The sequence below is a fragment of the Alosa pseudoharengus genome, unplaced genomic scaffold (genome assembly GCF_046254945.1).
Source record: "Alosa pseudoharengus isolate Yale_2024_CS ecotype anadromous, Long Island Sound unplaced genomic scaffold, YU_APseudo_1.1 YU_APseudo_1.1_scf_8, whole genome shotgun sequence".
Classification (NCBI taxonomy): Eukaryota; Metazoa; Chordata; class Actinopteri; order Clupeiformes; family Clupeidae; genus Alosa; species Alosa pseudoharengus.
In genome coordinates, this window is record NW_027468870.1 from 36,683,084 (window position 1) to 36,694,373 (window position 11,290).

The 11,290-nt window shown below is 38.1% G+C and overlaps 1 long non-coding RNA gene across 1 annotated transcript; it reads right to left on the minus strand.

Moving 5' to 3' along the window:
• Positions 1 to 500: 500 nt before the first annotated feature.
• Positions 501 to 1,908, minus strand: LOC143112288 (uncharacterized). The gene is made up of 3 exons (XR_012984700.1): positions 1,893 to 1,908; positions 1,674 to 1,782; positions 501 to 1,272 (listed from the first exon to the last, which is right to left on the minus strand). It is a non-coding gene; the product is annotated as an uncharacterized LOC143112288 (long non-coding RNA).
• Positions 1,909 to 11,290: the final 9,382 nt, after the last annotated feature.

Sequence of the window (11,290 nt, forward strand, 5' to 3'; positions counted from 1 at the left end):
TCAGAAATTCATAACATAAACAGAATAGAAACGAAAAATGTCCAGATCCAATGTTTTTTGTGACTTCCAAGATTCTAACTTAAGGTAGGCTAATTAACATTCAGTGACTTGGTAATATCTATTGTGATAGCGCGACGTATATGCGACCGTGCTGCACACCCCTAATCAATACTCCTGACCTTGGTTGAAAGATTATAGAAGCTAGGTTTATCTTTAACAATATCCAGGGTAACATATGCTATCACCAGTTAATACTATTTTTCCACATAATAGAATCTGCATAATTTGAAAGCCTGGTCACTACCACTGCTAGCTTGTGTGGCTAGTTATTTTGCTTACTTACACTCTGCTTTATGAAAAAGCTTCGTATTTTCGTCCCCTTTCTTCTTCTTGGGTGGCATAGCTGATCTACACACCACAAAAAGGGGTTTGTATGGATGCTGAAGGGAAAAGGGAATATCAAAATGTTTCACTCTAGCCTTTCATGTGGTAGGCCTATGTATTCCCTAGCGGAAATTCCAGTAGAAATCCAGTTGAAAATCCAGTTGAGATCCAGTAGGAATCCAGTTGAGATCCAGTAGGAAACCAGTAGAAAATCATTGGGAAACCAGTTGGAAACCAGTAAAAACTTCAACTGGTTTTATTGGTTTTTATATGGAAATTGGAACACTTCTACTGGTGGGTAACTGGTCTCTACTGGACTGTATTGGTAAGGTCCAGTTAAAGAAACCTACTGGTTGATGAACTGGTGTTAAATGGTATGAACTGGTTTAAGATTATATTATATTTTTTTACTGGTGGGTAACTGGTCTCTACTGGATTGTATTGGTAAGGTCCAGTTAAAGAAACCTACTGGTTGAATGAATTGGTGTTAAATGGTATGAACTGGTTTAAGATTATATTATATTTTTTAACTGGTGTGAATTGGTCTGTAATGGTTTTAACTGGTGACAACAGGTTTGTACTTTAGAAAAACAAAAATAGATATGACTCAGCTTAAAACTCTAGTTGTTTTACATAGGCCTACAAATGTTTTCAATTATCAACTTCTCCTTTTTTAAAATGTGCAATTCTATTTTCCTACTATTATACCTACTCCCAGAACAATTAACAAAGAACAACATATTTCAAAAGGTATGATTAAGGCGGTTTTTATTTTTTTCTGTTAAGATCTATGATTTTTTTCTGAAATGAATACTCCTATTTTCTTGTGGCGTACAGCCACCTCAGCTTCTCCTACGCCATTGTCCACAAGCCATCACTTGAATGTGTCTGAAAAACAAAAACAAAAATATCAGAAACAATTCATGTTCATGTTTTTGTTTTGTTATATTTTTTAATAGAAATAGAATCGGTTCTCTGTTAAACGTGAATGAATTGAAACCCTTTACTGCCTGATATTTCTCAGGAGTGAGGGGAGGTTTTGCTGTAACTGTTTTGGTAAGCTATGGTTTGAATGTATCTTGCCATCTGAGCAGGGAGGCGATGGCAAGGTACATTCAAACCATAGCTTACCAAACCAAGCATAGCCTTGACATACAGTGATCTGCGACTCCGATTGGGCTGCACAGGATATTGACAAAACATATTGTTAATCAGTTTGATTCAATACACGTCTTTTAAAGAGATTGCATTTGAACTTGCATTTTTTTATTGCATTATTATTCACTCACCCATAGGCTGACCTCCCAACACTCGGGAAGTGTTTGTATGAATTGCCTCTATGGTTGCCCAAAGACCATCCCTCTCTTTTTTTATTTTTGTGTTTCCAAATCTTTGTATCTGTCATTTAACACGTTTGAGAGAAAAACACAAAAAACAAAACAACTCAAATAGTTATCCTTTCTTACACAAGCTGAGCGTGTGCGTGTAAGATAAGATCTTGAATTTACCTTTGTTTGAGGTCTTTTTTTGTTTTTGGTCTTTAATTGCTGGTAAGCTTTTTTGATGTTTCCAAACATCCTTTGGGGAACAACACCATCATCTGATACATCAGAATCCTAAATGCGAAGTAAAAATAAAGTATGTAATTTATGTCAGCACAAAGGGTCATCAGAATCTGTTTTTCTGTAAAACCATACACATTTTCTTGTAAAAAACTTAACATGCAGTCATCATGTGCAAAGCACTTTACCTTGTCATCAGAGACATCCAAAAAGTCCTATAAACACAAAAACCTTAGTATATTCAAATGCAGTTTATAATAGTTGGATCCATCTAAAGCAATAGTAAAGATGGGATATATCCCCACAATTGCAAATGGACATGATAAGCATTTCATTACCTCAGCATCAAAGAATGTGGGATTCCGACTGGATGGTCCGACTCCCTCCAAAGCATCCTAAAAACAACCAATAAGATTTTTTGCTGATTGCTTCTTTTCTGTTCTTATCGTTTACTTGTATGTCCAATGAACACACTCAGTGAGGTGAAGCACACACTAACCCGGAGCAGTGAGCTGCCTTGCTACAGTGGCGCTCGGGAGGCAGTGAGGTTAGGTGCCATATTCAAGGACACTTCAGCCGTGGATGTGGACATGGGAGAGCAGTGCTCAACCACTTCCCCTGCACACATTTTTCCTACTGGTTGGGAATCGAACTGGCAACCCTTTGGTTTCAAGCCCGAACCCCTAACCAGTAGGCCACAGCTGCCCCTGCCTGTGTTGTGTGTCATGAAGGTTTGAAGATATGGGCATTGTGTGAGGAAGTCTTACCTCAAACTCAGAGGGGACCAGAGCCACTTGGTTGGTAGATCCCTCCACACCATGCTATATGACAAAAACCTCAGTAAACTAATATGTATTTATCATCATTCATCAAATATATGGTCAATGACTGTAGAAGTCTTACCTGAAACTCTGAGGCTGTTTCATTTTTTTTGAGAAGTTTCTTTTTTGGGGGGATGGGTGATCTCACAAAGGTTGCGTCCTGTAAATAAATACCTTTGTAAAGGGTTCGTTTTTCGTAAAGACTGCAGTTCTATTTGGTATGTTGTTATGTATCCCGTTTAATACTATTTATCTTAGCCTTGTTTAGCCTTAACTTTACATTAAAGAAAGCAAACTTACCAAATCTGACTTTTGACAAAGGGGTTTCCTTTTCTTGGCAGCTATTTTTTTTTCCTATTATTTTCTGCATGAATTGTCTGTCCCCTTCTCTTTCATGTGTCTTAATTATCTGAGAGGTGATTGAAATACAATGTGCCGTTTTGGGCTTGTTAGTGACAAAGTGGCAAATTGCAACTTAAGACAGTGTTGCAGTTTTCCTCAGTTGCTTTGGTGCTTTTCTCAGATCAGGAATAAAAATTCTAACTATTCACAACTATTAGTTCAACCTCCACAACATTTATTCATTTGTGCACATCATAGTAGCAATTTCTCCTTCCTCTGAACAAATTGCAAATGTGAAGCGTACATATTCACTAACTGCTGTGCAAATGTTAATAGTGATGTGAGAAAAGCATCAAAGTGACTGAGGAAAAACTGTAAATGTTGTGGGGATGCAAATCTTCTTATTGCTTTTTCACAAATGCTAAGGTATTAGCAGGCTTAGTGCTGTGTTAGTGAATGGCAGGCTTACTTTTTTGGTGCCATGGAAGGCTGTTTTCTTTTCTTTTCTCATTGGCCAACAAAGGCTCTTGCCTGATCTTGGGCACAGGAGGTCTTTTGAGCTCCATTTGCTTCCTCAGATTGTCCTCATCCTCTGTAATACAAAAAGATAGATAGAAAGATAGATAGATAGATAGATAGATAGATAGATACCAGAGGGCAATTTTAGATATGCAGCAACTTATACAGTACATACACACATATCTCACACACATACAATAAATGTAATCACCCAGTTATATAAAAGTTAAGAGTGAGGATTACTAGGCCTGATAGTGCCAGTAGGGACTGCACCTATGATACATTGACCCTGATTGGTGCTATGGTGGAGTATGTGCAATGGTGGTAGTGCAAAAGTAAACAGTGCAGGGGCATCATCAGTGCAAGCACTGTTTTTGTTATAAGAATGTGGAAAAATAAGAGTATGATTAATTGACACAATTAATGTAATTACTTGACACAAAAAGATATACTAGGAGAACACTAGCACAACAGGAAGTCAGAATGACAGTCAGGCCTACATTGTGCATTATCTTATATATAATAGGCCTATATTATTTTGAACTAGTTAAAATCATTAGGCCTACTACAGCAAAGGCCTACCATGGCCTAGCCTACACTCATATGTCTACAGTGGTTACAATGTGTGAGCCTAGTTATTTGTTAGATGATAGGCTACAGTCCACATGTAACGTTAATAAGAGAGGCGACCGCCTGACACAACATTAACGTTAGTGCGGCGACCGTCTGTATCAACAGGACATAAGGTAACCCAAGCAAGCTGTCACCCCTACTGCTCATGATGACTTCATGTAACTGAAGGTAAGCGATCAGGCTAGTGGACGTTTCATAAGCCTACACTCAGCAAATGTGTCATACCTAACCGCTAAGTTAAGTTAGCTACCTTTGGAACCAGATTTATGCATGAGCCTGTCTGACGGCTATGCTAACGTAACGCTAGCTAACGTTAGCGCTAACAGAGTCTAGTATTTGTTACTACACCGTATCAGAGAGCTAAATTAATAATGACATTATAAAGTCTATGTAAGCCTTTTATACACATGGACTGTAGTGTGTGTTATTCATACTTACCAGACAAGAGCAGTAGCATTTGGGCTTGGTGGTAGACCACATCACCCACCACGTCAAACAAGGGATTTGTTTTGCTGCGTTAACGTTGAAGTCCTTAATGTCCTCTCAGGAAACAATTCTTCTATAGCACTTCTAATTGTCTGCTAAATATCGTAAGTTACTAGGGCAAACATTTTAAAGTTAAAATGTATAGCTTCCACTATTGTACGTTAAGCTGTACTCGCTATGGCTATGCAGTATGCACACAATACGTTATTAACGTTAGTAATTCTAGAGTGCTGTAATTTAAATAGTAGCCTATGTGCGCGTGACCTTATTTTCGCGTGAGAATTTGGTAGTTTCAGGCTCGTGCAGTAGGCTACGTTAATGCAGCCAGTGTTATCTTTTCGTGGCTCGTAGGCCTACTTGAATTCATGACTGGACAGATTAGGCCACATTGTCACTAAGCACGTGATCGTTTTCCATTTCTAAAAAGTTTTGTAATTATAAACATATTATAAACATCCAATATAAGCAGGTCTGTGTTCATTTACTCATATTTGTATTTATAGGCCTATGCATATCCAAGAAATGACCTCAAGGACTTACAAACAGTTTTTGGACCACAGAGAGTGTCCTGAATTCCCAGGAATTCAAGATGGAGAAAGACCAAGACCAACACCTGTACAGACCAGACCAAGGTAGCCTACAGTCTGTTGATGGCAATTTAGGACTCTATAAGAAGAATAAATTAGCCTACTGCAATCTAATAAAATTGATATCTTTGACAGGAATGTGACAGAATGATCTGATGCTGTTCATTTCAGTCTAATGAAACTCAAGGATTTCTATGTTTTTTCAACAGAGACATGAAGAAGATGAAGAAGAAGGTGGATATTGTATAAGGAACAAGAGGTGCAGCCACACAAATAATTCACAAATTCATATTAAGGAACACCTTGCTAGTATTTTCAAAAAATGCATTTCAAATAATACCATTTTAGCATATGACTATTGACAATGCGCTCTTAAAATAACATACAAACAACTCGCCATAGACTTCTGACCAGGTGTACAATAGCGATTTTTAGACAATGCGCTAGGCCATTCCCTCGGTTGTTAATTGCCACACCCCTGGGCGCATTGTTTAAAAAATCAACGTGCAAAATAAGGAATTAAACTTTGCGCCGGCTGGAAAACGAGTTTTACGCCATGCACCAGGGTGCAAAATACAGCCCATAATCTGTTGGTGATTTATCTCACAATGAAAAAAAAAGTTATTTTGAGAAAAAGGAAAATCTCAAAGAAATAAATATTTTTTAACAAAAACATGTCGCTCATAATTATTGGCACCCCTGCTTGTAATACCTTCTTAAGCCTCCCTTTGCCAATAAAACAGCTTGTAATATTCACCTATGACACCCCATAAAGTTGGAGAATACAAAGCAAGGGATTTAAGATCGTTCGTCTTTACAAAATCTCCCCAGATCGTCCAGATTCCTAGGTCCACACTTATGCATTCTCCTCTTTGACTCACCCCACTGTTTTTCTATGGAGTTTAGATCAGGGGACTGAGATGGCAATGTCCGAAGCTTGATTTTGTGTTCAGCAAACCATATTTGTTTTGATCTGGATGTTTGCTTTGGTTCATTGACCTGATGAATGATCCAATCATGACCAACTTTTAGTGTCTTGGCAGAGATTGACAGATTTCCTTTTATTTGAAAATGTTTAGTTTTTTCTTGGTGTTCATGATACCATGCACCTTAATTAGGTTCCCACGGCCTTTGGGAATAAAAACAGCCCCACAATAGCACAGCCCCTCCACCATAATTCTTATTAGGCACGGGGTTCCTTTCAGTATAGTCATTCTTCTATGTATGCCAAACACACCTAAAGTGTTTCTAGCCAAAGAGCACAATTTTCATTTCATCTGACAATAGACCACACTTCCAGACAGAGTCACTGTACCATTCAGTAACTCCTGCCATTTATATTTGGTAATTAAATGACTGGACAGGCTTTTACTTGGCATGCCCTCTAAATAAGCTATTAGCAATGAGGTAACTTTTGAAGATTTTTGGGGGGACTTTTTTTGACCCCCAAGATGGCACCTTTGTCTGTAACTCTCCAACAGTGGTTCTTATGGAATGTTTTGCCTATCTTACCATCCTCCATACTGTACGTGTGGACAAGATAACCATGGGTCTTTGTCCATTTTAAACAAAGTACCTAGTTTTCATAGACATTCTCTGACTTACAAATGTCAACACACTTTCTTTTTATTTAAGTTTAGTGTATTATCTTGTCTTTCCGATGTTGAGAAATGACTAGAGGATTTAGCCTCAGTGTGACTTTATTTTCATACCATAGTGAAAAAGAAAGTCATGAACTACTTCAGAAAGTTCACAGACACTCTGATTAACTTAAATAAATTGAAATTAGATAGGAAAATACATTTTTCAGGGATGCCAATAATTGTGAGCAACGTGTTTTTGTTAAAAATATGTATTTCTTCATGAGATTTTCCTTTTTCTCAAAATACATTTGCTTAACTTCAAGGTTGGATTTTTCCTATTTGTTTTCAATGTGAGATTACAATAAATTACCAACAGATAGATTAGCAGAGATGCCAATAATTCTGGAGGGTAGGCTACTGTAGATGCAAAAAAGAAAAAAACAATTCCAGAATGCAATTAACAAACAATACATTTGGAGAAATCAATCAAATTCTTACTTGTAACTTAAGTAGCCTAAATCTTTCAATCTTGGTTACAAAGTTGTAAATCTTGAATTTCCCCTTGGGGATCAATAAAGTATCTATCTATCTATCTATCTATATCTAAACACAATGCATATAACTCACAGATAAAAACATGATTGTGTCACCAAGTGAAATTGTAAGTAAATGCTTAATTATTAACCACACTGATAAACTGTATGTATGTACATTTCCCAATTTTTATGAGCGAGACTATGGTGAAGTAAGAAAAGAAAAATAAATTACATATCAAACTCAAATCTGGTGTTTCTGTCATTTACATTACCCGTTTTTGTGTTAAGTTTTCTGAATTGTGTTGTTAAAATATGTAAAATACGTAGTGGGCTCAAAATAGCACGGTTTTGCATAGGCTATTATTCAATGCAGAAATGTAAACAGTATTGTTATTTTTTTCACATAATAGCCCAAGGTAAATTGAAATGTCCTATCCATTGTCCATTCATTGTAAAATTGTAAATTGGTTTACTTCTGGTTTGCCAGACCAGTTGAGACCAGTTACTGAACCAATTGAGACCCATAACCATTGAAATTGCAGACACCAGTTACATTCAACTGGTTTCAACTGGATTGAACTGGTGAGCATCCCCAGTCCAAAAGTTCTATTGGTTCTATTGGTATTTAAATGGTTTCAACTGGTGTTACTAACTGGGTAAACCAGTAGAAAATCAAAAACCCAGTTGGAACCAGTTGCAACCAGTACAGACCATTTCAGACCAGTTCAGACCAATAGGCTTCCTATTGGATTTTCTACTGGAATTTCCACTAGGGTTGACAGACAGCCCTGGTGGTAACTTAGCCTACTGTTGTCGTTGACACACCTGCTCGCTTGACTACACGCTAAAATATCGGTGGGGACAATTTTGTCATCTTAAAATATTGGTTAGGACTAGTCATGAGCGTCCCACCCTAAATCTACGCCCATGGAGACGAATGGATGTGGAGATGGGCGCAGAGAATAATTATTAAATCTCTTGAAGTTATTTTTCTCGCAAACTGTTTATCACAGCAAACAGTGGCTAGCTAGCACCGTTTAAAAGCTGAGAAAAGGCTCTTTCATGTGACACATGTCTGATGAGTAGCGTACTTCTCGAGGAGTTCAACAGAGAAGAATGGGTGAATTTGGACGCACTTCATGCTTGAAGTAAAGCTGAAGCGCTGCATGCTGCGCAGGAGACTGCGGCTCACTGGTAGTTATTATAGGTAACTTCAAATCAGCGCGATTTACCCAAGGCTACTGCACATTACAAGATCTGTACGAGATGATCCAGCACTGAAGTGAGAAATGATTTAACTCTTTGTGTAGCGCATGTGAGCGCTTTCCCCCCCATTTCAACCTGATTATTGGTGGGGACATTTCAGTCGTAATTTGACATTGGTGTGGACCATAGGTGTGGACACGTCCTTCGGTCCCCACGCAAATCTACGCCCCTGGAGCTGAATGATGGGTGAGGAGCTCTGATTGCAATTTTACAACTCCCTGGGTCGCACCAATTTGATGGACATTATGGTACCAAACGTGATATACAATTCTGAACAGGAACATCTGGGTTTTGTCTGCAAATATTGCCATTATAGTCTGACTCCTGGGGATGGAAGAAAGCAAAGATAGACCGATAGATTGATAACAAACAAAGTACATCAGGGAAGAGAGGGGGAGGTTATTCAGTGAGAAATAGATGGAGCATGACTAAGGATAAGCTGTTTTTTTTATTGTGAATATTCATTAATTCTAGACTGGAAAGGCTGGAAAATAAAAATAAACTTATCATTCAATCACTGGTGCACCCCCCACCCCCAGATGATTGAGTTATCCTCTATGCGATTTAACATGAATTGAAGAAAAAAAATACAGCAAGGGTCATACTTTTATGTGATACGGCAGGAAATTACCAGTCTGGAACACGTCTTAGCATGTGATGCTGAATTGAATAACCAGCGTTACATAACACTGACTGCACCCCAAGAACCCCAATTACTCCAACAAAACAGTCAGTTTCACACAAACTCTGCACCGGCGAAGGTTGCTGCAAATCTGCCCCCACATCAATGGAGTAATTCCAGTGGCATCAAGTGTAAAATTGAGTTACAGTTCTAAAAGGGTCAGCACCTTCACAATGTGCTGTTTCATTTAGCAAAATAAAGAAGTTCAAAAATGTGTTCTGAATGCATAACATCCAGTATTTCCTTGTGAAACTTTTATGCTGTTCTTGCCCAATTCACTCTTTCCAAATTTCCAATTCAGGGACTGCCACTAGCCTAAGCCTACTTATTCTTGTAATCTTTTATGTCTATGTTTCATTGTAATCTCTTCAATTAGTAAAGTAAAAATAGGACTGCTTTGCTTGTTTGTGAAAACTCACTAATTCTCCAGTCCTGACCACATACCCCACACCAATTATCAATCAGTTATGAATCAGTCTGTTTGCGGAGCACAATGTTTTTGGCATCACATAATTCCAATTCCAATTAGCTTTTATTTATCATTTGCAGCAGCAATTTAAAATGTCTCAAGACAGAGCCCAAGGGCTACCTTAGAGCAAACACTTCAGCGATGATCAAAATGGTGATATAGGCCTTCATCTTTCTCATGGTGACCATATTTGGGTTTTCAAAACAGGTGACACTAGAGGAAGCATGAGGGAGATGGAGATCTGCAATTGGACGAAGGTTGTCGAATGGGCTGGTAATAGGTGTAATCTGACAATGTGTGTGGGTGGGAGGGTGCACTGTAACAAGATTCTGTGATTTTCACAGCATCACTGCTGTTTTTGGGGGAAATGTGTACTGTATTTGTGAATACAGTATGTTGCTGTGGTTTCGCTATGAATTATGGTCAAAAATAGTCAAACTACAGTAATAAAAACTTGCTGCGAATCATAACACAGTAATAAATCTGACTCCTCCCTCACTTGTCAGCTTTTTGAAAATTTTGAAAAAACATGGCGGAAAATCAGTTGGGGTTTTCTGTTTTCTTTTTGCACATAAATACAAAGTTAAGCTCCCAGATAGCAAGGTGACATTGATATTATGTTGATTTTCCATCCAAATCATCATTTTGAAAAGATATTGAAAAGTCATGGATTTATGGTTTACTGGGAAATCTTGACGTGGTGATTGAAACGTGCACCGCGCGACGACGTTTGAACTGTCCGGCGGGAGATCATTTTTGAGCAACAGTTCAGTCATTCAGACCAACGGTGTTCAGCAGCACTCTGACAAGTTCGCAGCTCCACCTTAATGGTAAGCAAGCAATTATTTATGTAACGTTAATGTTTCATTGTGAAATTGTACTACATTAAATTCGGGCATGTGTACAGTCTATGTACGTTGTACTGTCTAACTAAGTAGCAGCTAACGTTAGGCTAGCTATCATAACTTAGTTGCTGTTGCTGTGACGGTGGCATTAACGTTAATGTTTTATGTTACGTTAACGTTATGGCAGTCTCATTTATATTAGGCCTACCTTAGTTCTCAGTAAGTTACAGTTTATTATATTCATATAATTTATATAAAATATTCACTAGTAGTGCTAGGCCTAACGTTAGTATGTTACTGTCACAATGTTAGGCTGAAGATGATGTGTTGCTGGTTAACGTTAACGTGGAGGTTTAGCTGACTTATGTAACGTTAACTCCTCGTAATCATGTACGGTTTTGTGAGTTTAATAGGTGAACTTTAGCAATATTGATATAAGTTAACTTTAAGTCACATCTGACTATCATTAACCGTTGTTCGGACGAACAGCGCGAATGGCTGTTGCTGCAAGCAAACATCATCAATGAGCTCACCCAGCTGGCTAACGTTAAATATAGCTGCTAGCTGCTACCTTG